At 40.0% G+C, this 13042-nt stretch overlaps 1 protein-coding gene and 1 long non-coding RNA gene across 23 annotated transcripts in view; one reads left to right on the top strand and one right to left on the bottom strand.

Annotated features, from left to right (window-relative positions):
* KIAA1217 (KIAA1217 ortholog) overlaps positions 1 to 13042 on the top strand; it is a 370126-nt gene that overhangs the window by 189729 nt on the left and 167355 nt on the right. The gene's annotated exons all lie outside the window — the stretch shown is intronic.
* The window catches only part of LOC137852227 (uncharacterized), a 30369-nt gene continuing 17383 nt past the window's right edge, over positions 57 to 13042 (bottom strand). The window contains exons 3-4 of the long non-coding RNA XR_011093737.1: positions 1078 to 1220; positions 57 to 218 (exon numbers count right to left, since the gene is read on the bottom strand). This is a non-coding gene — a long non-coding RNA (uncharacterized lncRNA). The remainder of the gene's footprint in view (positions 219 to 1077; positions 1221 to 13042) is intronic.

Raw genomic sequence — 13042 nt, 5'->3', positions numbered from 1 at the left:
TGGTTTTTCTTCACACCATGCTTTGTCCCCTTGCAAGCCAACCCCATGGCTGGGCACCAAAGCACCCTCCACCTGCACGCCTGAAGAGACGAGGAACAAAATCCTTTTATTTACATAGGTAATGCAAGCTCTGGCAACAGCTTCGGACACCACGCATCTGCCAGGTCTGCCTGATCTATGTTGATGAAAGCAAGGCGCTGACATAATCTCCAGGAAAGCTAGAAAGAAAAAAAATAAGAGAAATAGAAAGGTGGTCCTGTGAAGTTCAAGCTAGGGTGGATGGTCTGCCGCTGCGCTGGGGCAGGCTGTGGTCACCCACCCGGGTGGGGTGAGCCCGGTCAGCCCAGGAGAGGGCTGAACAAGTGCAAGAGCGGGGCCAGAAGCTCTGGGGATGAAAAAGAGTTTGCGATTAAGAGGTTAAAAATGCTAACCTTGCCATGGGAGGGGGGTAATCCCTGCTGTGAACCTGTTTTACAAGTCACCTCGGTAAGAAAAAAAACCTTTCTGAGGGGCAGAGAGCAAAACCGAGCATGGAGAAGTTTTTCTGAACCAAAGCTTTTGAGCGTGCCTTTAGAAAAGGAGTTGGAAGATGTTTGCCGCGCATTTCTTTTGTTGTTTAACCAGGGAAACACACTGCAGGACTGCGGGACAGGATGAGGAAGGGTTGTGAATGACTCAGCCTTTCAGCCAGGGCTCTGTGAAGTAGAGATTCATTGGCAAATAAAATCAGATTTCTGTCAACTTTAAAAAAAGAGGGGGAAAACCCAACAACCAAACCCTCCCAGTACGTGCGCAATGCCGAGTGCCTAGAAAATGGTGGTTGGTGTTTTTTTTTGTTGTTGTTGTTGCGTTCAGTTAGGTCTGAACATGACAGGTAACTCTGGCATCTGGGCAGGTGTGGTTAAGGTTTCCGTGGAGATTCATGATGTCATGCTTGATAGAGCATGTCAAGGCAGCTAATTTCACATGTAGATGTTCAAAAAGTCCCATAGGCCAGGAGTGAGCTTTATGCAAATACCAAAGTTACGCTGCAAAAGGGCGAAAGAAAATACGGCTACGAGATGGAGTGCCTCTTACCTGGCAGCTTTCAAGGATTATTACAGACTTCACCATAAATTCAAACTTTTGGAAGTAAAGGAGGAGGATTTCTGACCGTCTCCCTGGCCTCACCTCTGGGATCTCACGTTTCGGTAAATAAGTCTTTTCTCTCTCTGCCCCCACTGCAAAAAAAAAAAAAGGCTTTTGAAATCGTGGAGTTTGCTTCACCACGTTGCTCCTCCTGGCAGCAGGGCTGAGTCAATAAAGCAACTTTTCTGGCACAGCACGTTCCCTTTTCTCTTTCGAAAATGAGTTCTTTATTGAATGAACTGAGAATTCGGAATTATTTGAGAGGTATTGTAAAGTATTATGTTGATTATGTGAATCATGCTGCAAAAATGTCCTAGGTAGTGTTTTGGAGGAGAAACTAAGAATTGAGACACTGTATTTATTTGTAGATTATTGCCAGATGTCTCTCCTTTAACTGTTAAAATAGAATCCTAAAATTACAACAGCTTTTATTCCAGCATTTGAGGTCTGTAAAAATACTGAGGGTTTTAAAAATTTGTTTATTTCTTTATTTTTATAGATCATAGTATCACTTGGTCAAACCGAGTATGTTTTGATATCCTAGGGTAAATCTGAAGCATTTCTCAATAGATTGTTCTTGGGCAAAAGTACATCTTGTAAAGGGCAAGCATATTTCAAGGTAAAAGTCTAGCAATAGAAATTTTTATAGCTAAAACCAAAAGTTTGTATGGGCAAAAGGTGATATTATCAGTTCCCCTAGAGAGAGAATAAAGTCCCGGTGTTCTTTAGGAACCACTCTTGTGCTTACATCGACCCAGACAGATGAAGTAAACATCAGTACCTGAGGGATAGCCCCCCCATTGACATTGCTGTGCTTTAAACGTGAAGCAGGTTTAGTTTTCTTGGTCCAAATCGCTCAGTTTGGAAGGGGTTAGGTTTAGGTGGGAGGGAGTGGGAGGTGGCAGTCACTAATGTCCAAGCTTCGGAAGGTGAACAGAGAAAAACCGTAGGTTCTGCCTAAAGGCACCTGAGAAATGTAAACTTGAAAGAAACTTCAGTTCGGTGTAAATCCTCAGTAGATTTAGTGAGTAAGAAGGCTGCAGAATATTGTAAACACATTATCTAATTCCAGGTGAAAAAACAGTGTATAAAGAATTTCTGACGTTCTGCATTGCTTGATCAGGGAAGGTAAAATAAACTTTCTCAGAACCTGTATTGATTATTAAAAATAATGTATTTGAAAGGAGTACAAAGTGAAGAAACCACTAACTAGGGCTTTATTGTTTTGTTTTTCTTTTCATTTTTCTCCTCATGGCTCTTTTGCTTTCACACCCCTAGATTATATCTTGAAACCAAGCCAATAATGGGAATGTTATAGAATTAATTTCAATTTAGCCTTTCTGTAGAAGCCTGAGTGTTAATTATTTAGTACTAGAATATGTACAAATGGCAACTTATCAAATGAACTGGCATATTTTCCATTTGTTACATTAATGGTGGTTGATGCTATGGAATATGGTAGGGAGAAATTGATTTAGTGTTAATATTGTGTTAATACTTACCTGGTCTGTACTGATAAAGTTAGGAAATGACATTTGATTTTAAGATGTACATCATATTTGTGAAGAATGTGATTTTATTCTGAATATATGTTTCTGCTGATCTTTATTGATAAGAAAGTCCATTTCATTGGATTATGGATTCTCATACTACCTTGCATAATGGGTTATCCAAAAATGCCTATTTTTGTCTGAGAGGTCAGTGCTGTGCAGACAGATGTTATTGGTATTTCAGCATAGGGTGTAGGGTTTTTTGTTTTTTTTTCAGTAAGATGTTTCAGAAGATTTCTGTGAGCTCCCACTTCTCTGCAGAAGGGTTACTACCTTGCTTCTCGAATGAGAAGACGATTCCCCCTCCTCCCCAGTTAGTCTTTGTAAGCCCCACGGAGCATGTTTGGGAATGAGGGACCCTCCCCAGCATCTGCACGTGTCCCCTGTCTCATGTACCATCTGGTGCAACAATTTACTGCTTTCCAGTGCCTCAGTGGTAAGGGCAATTGCTCCTTTTTACATTGTTAAAAGTGCCTAAGTAAAGCCATGAAAATGAACATAGGAAACATGATTGCAAGCTTAAATCTCTGCTGGAATCCAAGCCCTTAGCTTTTGTTTATGGAAGGACATGAGATGACACGTCCATTTGTTTTGAGTTGAAACATGCTCTTTAGCCCCCAGATAATGCCGTGATTGCGAGATACTTATAAATAGCTAGATAGATAAATGAACAAAGGGCTGGTTCATTAGGGTTTACTTTGTATTCACCATAAGTGAAAATGGTTGAGGAGGACAAATGTTCCTAGTAGAATGGCTCAGTGGAAAGTCTTTCAACTTTGTATTTTAAAAAAAGTAAAGCAAAAGTATATATTAAACTACTAGCCCTAAGGTATCTCTTGGTATAAGTGGAGTTTAACTAGAATAATAATAGTCGCTTTGATAAACAAGTTCCTTCATGTATATCAATCAGTTAAAAGTAATAATAATAAAAAAAAAGCTGTTCTTTAAAACAAAACAAAACACACAATAAAAAAACAAACAAACAAAGCAAAGCTGCAAAAAGGCTAATAAAGCAATTCCTTTTTTTCTTCCTTCCCTCCCCCCATGCAAATCACACACCGGAGCAGTTACTTTGCCCCAACAGGATCAGTAGCTTTTCTTCTGTGGCAACGCCTCTGTATTTTAAGTAACATGTGTTGTTTGAAACTCAGAAGACTAGGGTGGTTGTTCATATGCTTACCTTTGTTCGTGTGAGTTTTGTACATACATTTTTCTAACCTAATTTTATGACAAAGTATTTTTAGAATCCTTTGTATCCGGCTGACTGAATAAAAGCATGCAGTGAGCTTCTTTTAGTACTTAGATCTAGATCCAATAAAGAATTTAGGACTTAGTTCTCTGTTAAAGCAAAATTCAGGCAGCTTCATTCAAGAGCTATCCATGGAAACCTCTCCCAGTTATTGCAGACACCTGAGATTCCTTAGGTTTCTGAAATTTAAGCTTTTCTGGCAAAAAAAATAAAATCCAGAGGTGTTTATAGATGTGTTTTTGCACATACTCAGTTCAGTCCTGGTGCTTTCTGAACCGCTTTTTTAGGTAACTGCCAAGTGCACAGAAACAGGCAGCAGAGGCTCGTTTGGTGGACATGGTCTGCATAGGACTAACTCCTTCAGTGGCAGTGAATGGGGGAGCCCACATCCTGCACAGGGACCTGGCAGTGACCGCCACGGTGGGAGAGGCACCTCCTGCCTTCCCTGACCCCGTGCCTGAGATCCTTATTCCTCTGGGAAGGCTTGGAAGAATTTGGGATAGGCAAACCCTGCATTTTCCCTTTGAAGTTGAGCCCCTGGGCAATGACGTCTTACAGGGCTCAGTCTCAATAGCTGTGTGGTTAGCTCCCCTGGCCAGCTGCTGAATAAACCTCATTACTGGGCTGCAGAATTGAGCTTCATGCTCTCCCTGGCTGTGAGGACCTTGTGCTCCTTTCTCCTTGATGGCAAAGCTTCAGGAGGCAGTGGTGAAGAAGCCTTGGCTCTGTGCTGCAGAAGCCTGCTTATTAAGGCCTACTGCCCAGAGGTGGAAATGAGGCTGCTGAGCTTCCCTCAGGCCAAGGCAAGTCCAATCTGCTCCTTTACATATCCGGCAGAGGTGGAGTGGTGTATGAATGGTGCTTTGCCACTGCTTCCTTTTCCAGCTCTGCCTTTTAACCAAAGCACCTGAGGTTGCTGTATTTCGTGCCCAGCTCAGAGATGAATGGCATCAGAGACATCCTCAAGAGTGCTGTTACAGGGCTCGGCAGCAACCCCAAAGTTAATTTCAAGCCACTAATTTGCTTGCAAGAGCTCCAGGAGTTAGTGGTGGAAGAGAAGGTGCAGACATTTTAGGCCTTGCTGTTACTGAGCTGGCCCTTCCCTGTCCCGTGTTGTTCTGGAAGTGTTGCGGGAGGTGTCAGGATCACTCATTTGGTGGATGAGGAGACTCACAGGTGAAAGTGTTTTGAGAGGGCAACAGACCAGGAGGGTGGTAGAGCTGATGTCACAGTGTAGGTTGCCTCGTCCTTGGTCAGGACTTCCTTCTGTGGCCAGTGATCAGCTTCAGTGTTTATAAGAATATTTATTGTGTGCCGGGACTTGCAAATGGTTATGAATGTGCTTTGGCTGTTGTCTTTGCAGCTGAATAGACCTATTAGCTTCCCACTGGAAACATTTTTGTGCTCTTTGCACGTTGTCACTTGGGAGGGGAGCACGTATTTATGTCAGTCATTAGCAAAGTAAATGCACCTCTGGACCATTGCTGCTGCATTACAGCATTTTTCAGTTGATTTTCTAACAGAGGCAGATTCCACTGAAGTCACCTGATTAACTTGCTTGGTTTAACCATAATCCCTGTGATTTAAATCTCTTTTCTGGGCTCAAATCAGAGAACAAGAGTAAATAAGACGAGCAAGTCTCTTACGAACATTCCAATTTCCTCTCCCTGCCAGTGAGTTGAGAAAAAGTGCTACGTTTAAAATGGCAGCCAACACCTGTGGCTCTGGCAACATCCACTGAGGTATGTTTTTAACTTTCAGTGAAATTGTGCCAGTTCAGTAAATTTTGAATCAGGTGGTATTAAATTTTGCATCTTGATGCATCAAGCCAACAGGGGGGCTTCTGTTGGGCGAGATTTATTTTTTGAATCCTTGTTTTGAAGGGTCCTTTTTTTTTTAATTTAATTTTCCCTATCAGTTACTACTTTTTGTGCTGTTGTATTTTATGTGGTCTCTTGTGCTATGGATTTTAATGATTCCATGCATTCATGTGAAAATTGCTGTCTTACTTAGCACTGAGTATTGCCATTTGTTTAATTTTAGTTTTTCACTATTTGGTTACTACGGTCACTTAAACGAAAGAAAAACATGTCTACAAAAAATCAGCTATTAAAGAGAGAAATAGAGAAGCTATTCTGTTGGGTCACATCTGAAATCCACAGAGACCAATGATGTATTTTTGTTAGTGGCTTCTGCCATGGCTTCTTGAGGAGGGCCTTAACAATCTCTCAGGAGGTGGATGGTGGATAATGAGCTGTGCATGTCACAGGCGTTCTGTTCCTTAGTAGTTACAGATTATTTTGTCCCACCACTTGAGATTTATTTTATCTTTAGAAATGTTATTCAGGTTAGTCGTTAGACTGGATCTTCTTGATACGTGTGAATGTCCAGTCCTGACTCATACTGCTAAGTTTTTGACTTTATTATATCTTATGACAGTAAATTTCAGAGCTCAACTGAGAAATTTTAAGAATATTTTAACCTTTCATAGTTTTTAACTTCTCACATTTACATTTAGTAGACCATCTCCATGCTCTTATATTAATTGAATTCAACATAGAATAATTAATTGTAATTCAATCAATTAAATATTTTTTTTCAGTCTGTAGGGAAGAGGTCTGCCTTCTAAGGAAAGAGAAACCTGAGGAAGGCAGAAAGGGAAAGAAGTAAACAGTGAGAAAACAGAGTTAAAACATTTTTTTTTCATATTGGAAAGAAGTTGAGTGATTCTAAATTTTACTTGATATGTTCACTTCCAGAGACACTTACTGCTAGATGAACAAGCAGAAGGCTTTTTCAGTTTGCTCCTATTTTGTGAGTATGTGGGTGTCTAAAGTCTGGAAACAAACTTGCTGTCGATGTCTATGTATGAGCTTTGGGCTTTCTTCCACTGTGCTTTGAAAGCATAATTTTAGCTGCATTTATTCAGTTGTGGCCCTATTTTTAGTAACACAAAATACCATACATCAGACTGCTGTAATTAGTAATAAATTACTCACAGAAGGAACAAATATTTGACTTTGATTAGAATAAGTAAGAAGAAATGTCATTTATTTGTCTGAATAAATAATTGAATGGCATTGGTTGGTTGATTTAAATAAAAGTAAATAGTGTGTGGAAGCAAGAAGAATTCTTTAACACAGTATAGAAAAACAATTAAAAACATACAGGTAACATAAACACTTCCATTAAAATGCGTGCCTGAAAAACTAGGATATTTATAAAAATCCTTGTTTTGATTTCCTATTTTTTTTTTTTAGGAAAAGCTGTTTGATTTCATATTTTTTAAAATAAATAAAACAAACAAACAATAATTTCTTTTTTTTTTGCTTTAAAAAGCACACACCAAAATCTCACAGATGTTCTGGGTTAATTTGACTCTTTTATTCTGCATATTATGCATTCTTTTTTTATTAAAAAAAAAAGGCAAAAAAAAAGGAAAAAAAAAAAAAGCTATATCCTATTTAACTTGCTTAATAGCTTTGCAGTCATTGCCATTAAAAAGACAATATTATTATGTCCTAGCTATTTCCTAGGCAGGGATGTGGGTGAACCTCAGTGATCTCTGCACTTGGACTGGAGTCACGGCAGTGTTGCAGGTACCAGTGTTTGGTAGTAACTACTGGCAGCGTTTCGGGGGGTTGTTTTTTTTTGCTGAGGATCCCTGTTGTTTCAGCTGGTTTTCAGCTGCTCATCCAAGCTGCCATCTCTTTGGCTAGTGCTGTGTGAGAGCTGGGGTGCGAGCAGGGTGTTGCCTGCTGCCAGCCCCTGGCATGCTGTGATCATCATGCAGCACAGCCTCTGCTCTTACCATCGGTGAGCAGTGTGGTGTCAGTCGAGGGAGAACATAAATGAAAACATGTGATAGGAACAGCATCAGAAGCTTTCTGGAAATCAGTGCAAAACTTCTCCCTTCTGAACATTGCAAAAGGGTGGGGTGGGATGGGGTGAGGAGGAGCAGATCACTAAATGTTTCTCTTGGCCCGAACGCTGCTCATATTCATGTCAGTAAAAATGTTCCTGTCCACTGGAGCAAAGCTGGCTCGAACCCATGGCAGGTTGTCCTACTGACGCTCTGATCCTCTGGTATCAGATGCAAGCATTTAATTTCTGGCTCATGTGTACTTCCCTTTTATTTTATTTTTACCGAGCGTTTTCAGCACCGGATGTTACGGCACGCGTGTCCCTGCTTGGGCAGCCCTTGCACACCTGCTGCTGCTCCTCTGTGGCTCTGGGGCTGATTAAGCAGCCCCCTAATGCCCAGCAGCTGATGGGTACTGCTGCGAGGAAGGGTGCTCTGATCCGGTCCCAAGCAACTGGGTTAATCCCTGGGACCTTAATGCGAGTGGGAGTCAGGTTTCTTCCCCGGGCTGATGAATAACTTTCAGTAACACAAGACCACTGCGGAGGTTGTGTGTGATGCTTGGGTGTTACCGTAGCTTAATTCCACAAGCATTTTCACCGTAGCATTAACTGTTTGTATTACTTTGATCGTGCTCTTTGCAGAGGTCTTTTTACTGTGTGTGTTTTACCCTCTTTTTTTCTTGCTTAATCACGGACTGCTTGGTCTTGGGCATTAATCCTGTCACAAAAGAGTAGTTCTAGCTCAAGTGCAAATGTGTAATCGTGCAATCCCCACCCCTATGCAAGCATGCAACCGTGAGAAACCAGTATTTTTTTGTATGTGAGTCATTCGTACACCCGGATGTCCCAAGAAATTTCCCATCAGAGGAGGCTCTGCTGCAGATGCACACCTGTAGAAAGTCTGCACTGTGCAGAAGGGGGACTCCTGCTGCTCCTGGCTCTGCCACTTAATGCCGGCAGCACCCTGCTACCAAGGGCATGGATTTTGAGGAGGAGGTAGCCACTCGTGCTCCTGTGGCACAGCCAAGAAGAAAAAGGAGCCTCTCGGGTCTTTGCTGCTCCTCTGGTGCCTCTTCTGTCAGCCAGGTACAGCTCTGATGAGCCAGGGCTTTCCTGTGTGGGGCTGGTGTAAGAGTTAATGGAAATTTTTGGATAGGTCAATTTTTTTAGAAGACTGCTACTTGTAAGAAGGAATATCCTCAAGTGTTCATTCTTATTTATCCTATTGTCTGTATGTGTTTCTATGTTGATTTTGAAAGGCACAACGACCTTTAGCTTATTGCAGTAGCTGTCAGATGCTCTTGAGGGAGAGATTGAAGGTCTACTGAAGAAAGACTTCCCTTGAACCACATTAACATACAATTTGATTTCATCTCATGGTTTTAAAATTTGTCAGACACTTTCCAAAAACCAAGCTGCTTTCTTCTCTAATTATAGAGAGTGTTTATATTTAAGGTTTAATCTATTTATTGGAAGTCTTCCAGGACTCTGGAATAAGTGCTACTTTGTGGGCCTCTTCTGAACTGATGGGGTTAGCAAACAGTAGATATCTATGCTGAAGATACTTGGGCAGTGAAGATGAGTAAATTGTTTTTTTCCCCTCTCATCTCTTGCTTCTGCTGCCTTGTTTTGTGTTGAGATGTCTTTTTTCCTCATGCTGTGACAGCAGGTATTGCTTTGTTTTGAAGAAACTCTGAACCCACAAGTTCGGTCTTGTTTTTGCATGTCTTCAACCTGTCTCAGAGCTATTTTTCCAAGAATACATGTAGTTCCACTTACAATGTGTTTGACAGATTTATTTGTGACTGTGTTATGTAGGTGAAACCAATTTGAAATTTAGGAAAAGTTTAAATAATTTATAAAAGGAGAACCAAGAAAATAATAATAATTAAAAAAAAAAAAGTTCACAAGTTCTCAAACTTGTGAGAAGCTTCTGCTGGATTGTTACTTTTTAAATGTACTTTTTTGAATTTCTCTCAATTCCTGTTAGCAATGTATTAGCGGAGAGAGAAAGGGTTAGGCTTTTTGTGATGTATCACAGCTATATGATTTTAGTTGTAAAAACTGGGGCAAACAGCTCTGAGTTGATATCAAAAAGATTTTCTGTTTTAGGTGATCATTCTCTGTGAAGACTGCTTTTCCTAAGGGCACATATAACCTTTCAGATTAGATTTGCTTGCTGTGTAGCGTTTTAAACACACCAGACTAAACCAAATGCACAGTAAGACCTACAAAGGTATTGAGGCCGCCTGGCAAAACAAGGGCAGCTTAGATAATCATTCAGTAGCTTATTGTGGTGAGATAACATGGAATTTGAGGTATTTTCTACAGTAAAAGAATTTGTGTTCTTTTGTTCTGTACTCTGCTGCCACTTGTCAGACTTCCATGGATACTGCCAAAATGTCTATATTTTGTCATTGTCTTTCACTTTTTTTTTTTTTAATATAATTTTAGGATTACACCATTAGCTTTTGAGAGCAGAATGGCTTTTCTAACTTTCTCTCTCGGGGGAAAAAAAAAAAAAGTCAGACAAAAGTTATCAAGCCTTTTAAGTGAGGTTTGTCTAACCACTGCTACTTTGCTTTTGGCTTATCTTCCCTGTGGTTTGAAAACTTACTTGGATGTCTGGGTTCTGTGGTCCTTCAGAGGACTTTTAAAATGCAGTCATCATTTCAAAATGTTCACTTGGCCTTCAAATAGTTTCGGTGATGATAATCACATTTTACTTACCTCAGTATGTGTCCAGGATTTGTGTTTGGAAATCCGAGTTTACATATTGTTTGACTGCTTATTTAACTAAAATGGCCAACCTGAGCTCATATTGATCTTTCTGCCAATTCACTAAATTACCTGAATTTATTTGACCAAATTCAGTAAAGCAGCTGAGTCTAGTGGCACTCTGTTACAATCAGCAGATTTAAGCTATTTTATTTGAAATCCAAGAGTAAGGGAAAGTTGAATAAGAGTTGTGAACCAAAGACAACTCTTGATTAGACATGGAAAATATTTTACCTTTTAAATCAAAGACTGATGACTGGTGTAGGGGTAACAGCATATTGTGATAATGGTATCACAAACATAGCTCAACAAAAACACAGTTTGTCTCTTACCTCATTAAACTGCCTTGGCTAACAAATACAGGAAGTATTTCCAGTTTTCTTGTTAACAACTGAGACAGGTAAGCAGTCATAGCCATAGCTCTGCTATTTGATCGTTTGAAAGCTGAGGCTCCGAGAAGCATTGCTGAGAACAAATCTGCCCAGCCCCACAGCACATGTGATATCTCTTATCTCTCCTGTCATTTTGTTCTTGTCTAAGATGAGGATCAGCCAGTTGTTTCTCATCTAAGCTCCTGTTTCAGACACACATTAGGCATGATGCTCAAGTATCCTCCACAAGAGTGAAGTTAGTTGTCAGCAGTGTACTAAAGGCATTGTTTTTCCCCATTAACTTTCCTAAAAACAACTTCTAAGCATGTGACACAGTGGGTGGTGTGTAGTAACTAAGCTTTTCTTACTGGAAGGTCTCAATAAGTGGGAATGTGCAGACATCAAACTGACTTCACCTTCCCCAGTCAATGTCTGGATTAATTGTTGTTTGCTGTAGCTGATTTCAAATGCATCTGATTGAATTGTTAGTATGGGTGTTGTTTTTCAGTAGTATTTTTTGAGTGATAATATGTCTGTGATTTGCTTCTGGAAGTCCAAAGTGCACTGATCAAAAGAAAAGTGATGCTGAGATCTGGAGACACTGGGGGAGTTGTGCTTATTTTCCTCTGTTTTATCCAAAAAGACACAATCGAAACAAGTTAATAATTCATCATATTGGAAAAATTCTTAAATAAATATTGTAGTTTGAGCTCTGTTTAACTTGAAGGAGGGCAGCTACTATACCTTCACTTAAAAGAGAGAGATTCCTTCTTATCAGTACAGCTAGTTCTTTCCTGCCAGATTGTGCTAGACAGAAAGGGTATGGGATAAGATCACAGGCCATGTAACAGGACTTTTTCCCCCATTTTTTGCAATTAGCAGTCTGAGAGTCAACAGGACAAAACCTGTATTTGTTCCTCTGTTGCTGTTCTACTTCACATGAAAACAGTTCAGTCTTAGTATAAGCAGTTTTATGCAATTTGAATTAATCCAACCATTAAGAACAAGCTCATTGTTTAAGGATTTGTAGATACTGTTTCACAGTCCAAAAAACTTTTTAGAGTTTTGTTCAGCACAGTATTAGATAAATAAAATGAAAGCAAACCATGGTGCATATTCTTCCTGCTATACCTAAAATTTCTTTCACAGGGTAATACTTTGTCTTCCCTCCTGCACTAGGGGCTGCCACAAATCAATTTTAGAGTACAGTGACCTTTACAGAAAGACTAGGAGTAGCAAGTGCTTAGGGATCACTGTCTTTGATAGCTGGAGAAAGAAAATTATTTTAGCATCTGGGAAATTACCTGACGGATGAAATATAAAAAAGATAGATTCCTCCCAACCTCAATTTCTTGCAGTGCAGCCTGAGGTGTATTAGCCTCCAACATGTCTGGACCATTGGGATAGGTCATCTGACATTGTTTTAGTCCTGGAAAATTGCTGGTCAGTGATAGTGATGTCGGTATAGTTTCTATTCTTCCTTCTGGAAAACTGAAATTCGGAATGCAATTTTTCTGAAGACCGAGGCAGGGAAAGTCCAACATCTGTATTTTCCCCAGGAAGCCTTTAGGGAGAATGGTCAGGGTGCTTTGAGACTTGCTCCCCCTTGGGCATAGCAGGAAGAGAAGTAGGTGACATTTAATATTTGAAGACATCGGTGGAATGCTTCAAGGGTCAGTAATAGTGTTCTCATTCCTGGTTTGATGACTTGAATTTAACAAACTATTGTTGTGTTTGGTTGTTAAAACTCATTTTATACTTTTAGGCAAATTTATAATGTAATAAGAGTTCATTTTGGAGGAAATAAATATAGCTAGAATTTAAAGTTTTCCTTAGAGAAGAATGTTAAATGTCACTTCTTGATACAGTAGTTGGGCATACATTAAAAGGCCGCTTTTATAAAAATGTCGCTCGTTACTGGGATCTGGACTTAGGTCAAGAAATTCATTCTGCTTACACTGCCAAACAATTGCATTAAAAATCTTTTACCACAGAACTTTGACATGCCGTTCTGCCAGGTATGTGGTAACTTGTTGCAAAATCAGTGTATCCTAACCCCAGACAGCATATTTTAATGTGAGATTTTCTGTTGTTTCCTGAAT

This window comes from Anas acuta, chromosome 2, assembly GCF_963932015.1.
Source record: "Anas acuta chromosome 2, bAnaAcu1.1, whole genome shotgun sequence".
Lineage (NCBI taxonomy): Eukaryota > Metazoa > Chordata > Aves > Anseriformes > Anatidae > Anas > Anas acuta.
Note: the sequence above shows the minus strand (reverse complement) of the source record. Positions and strands in the feature narration are given on the sequence as shown.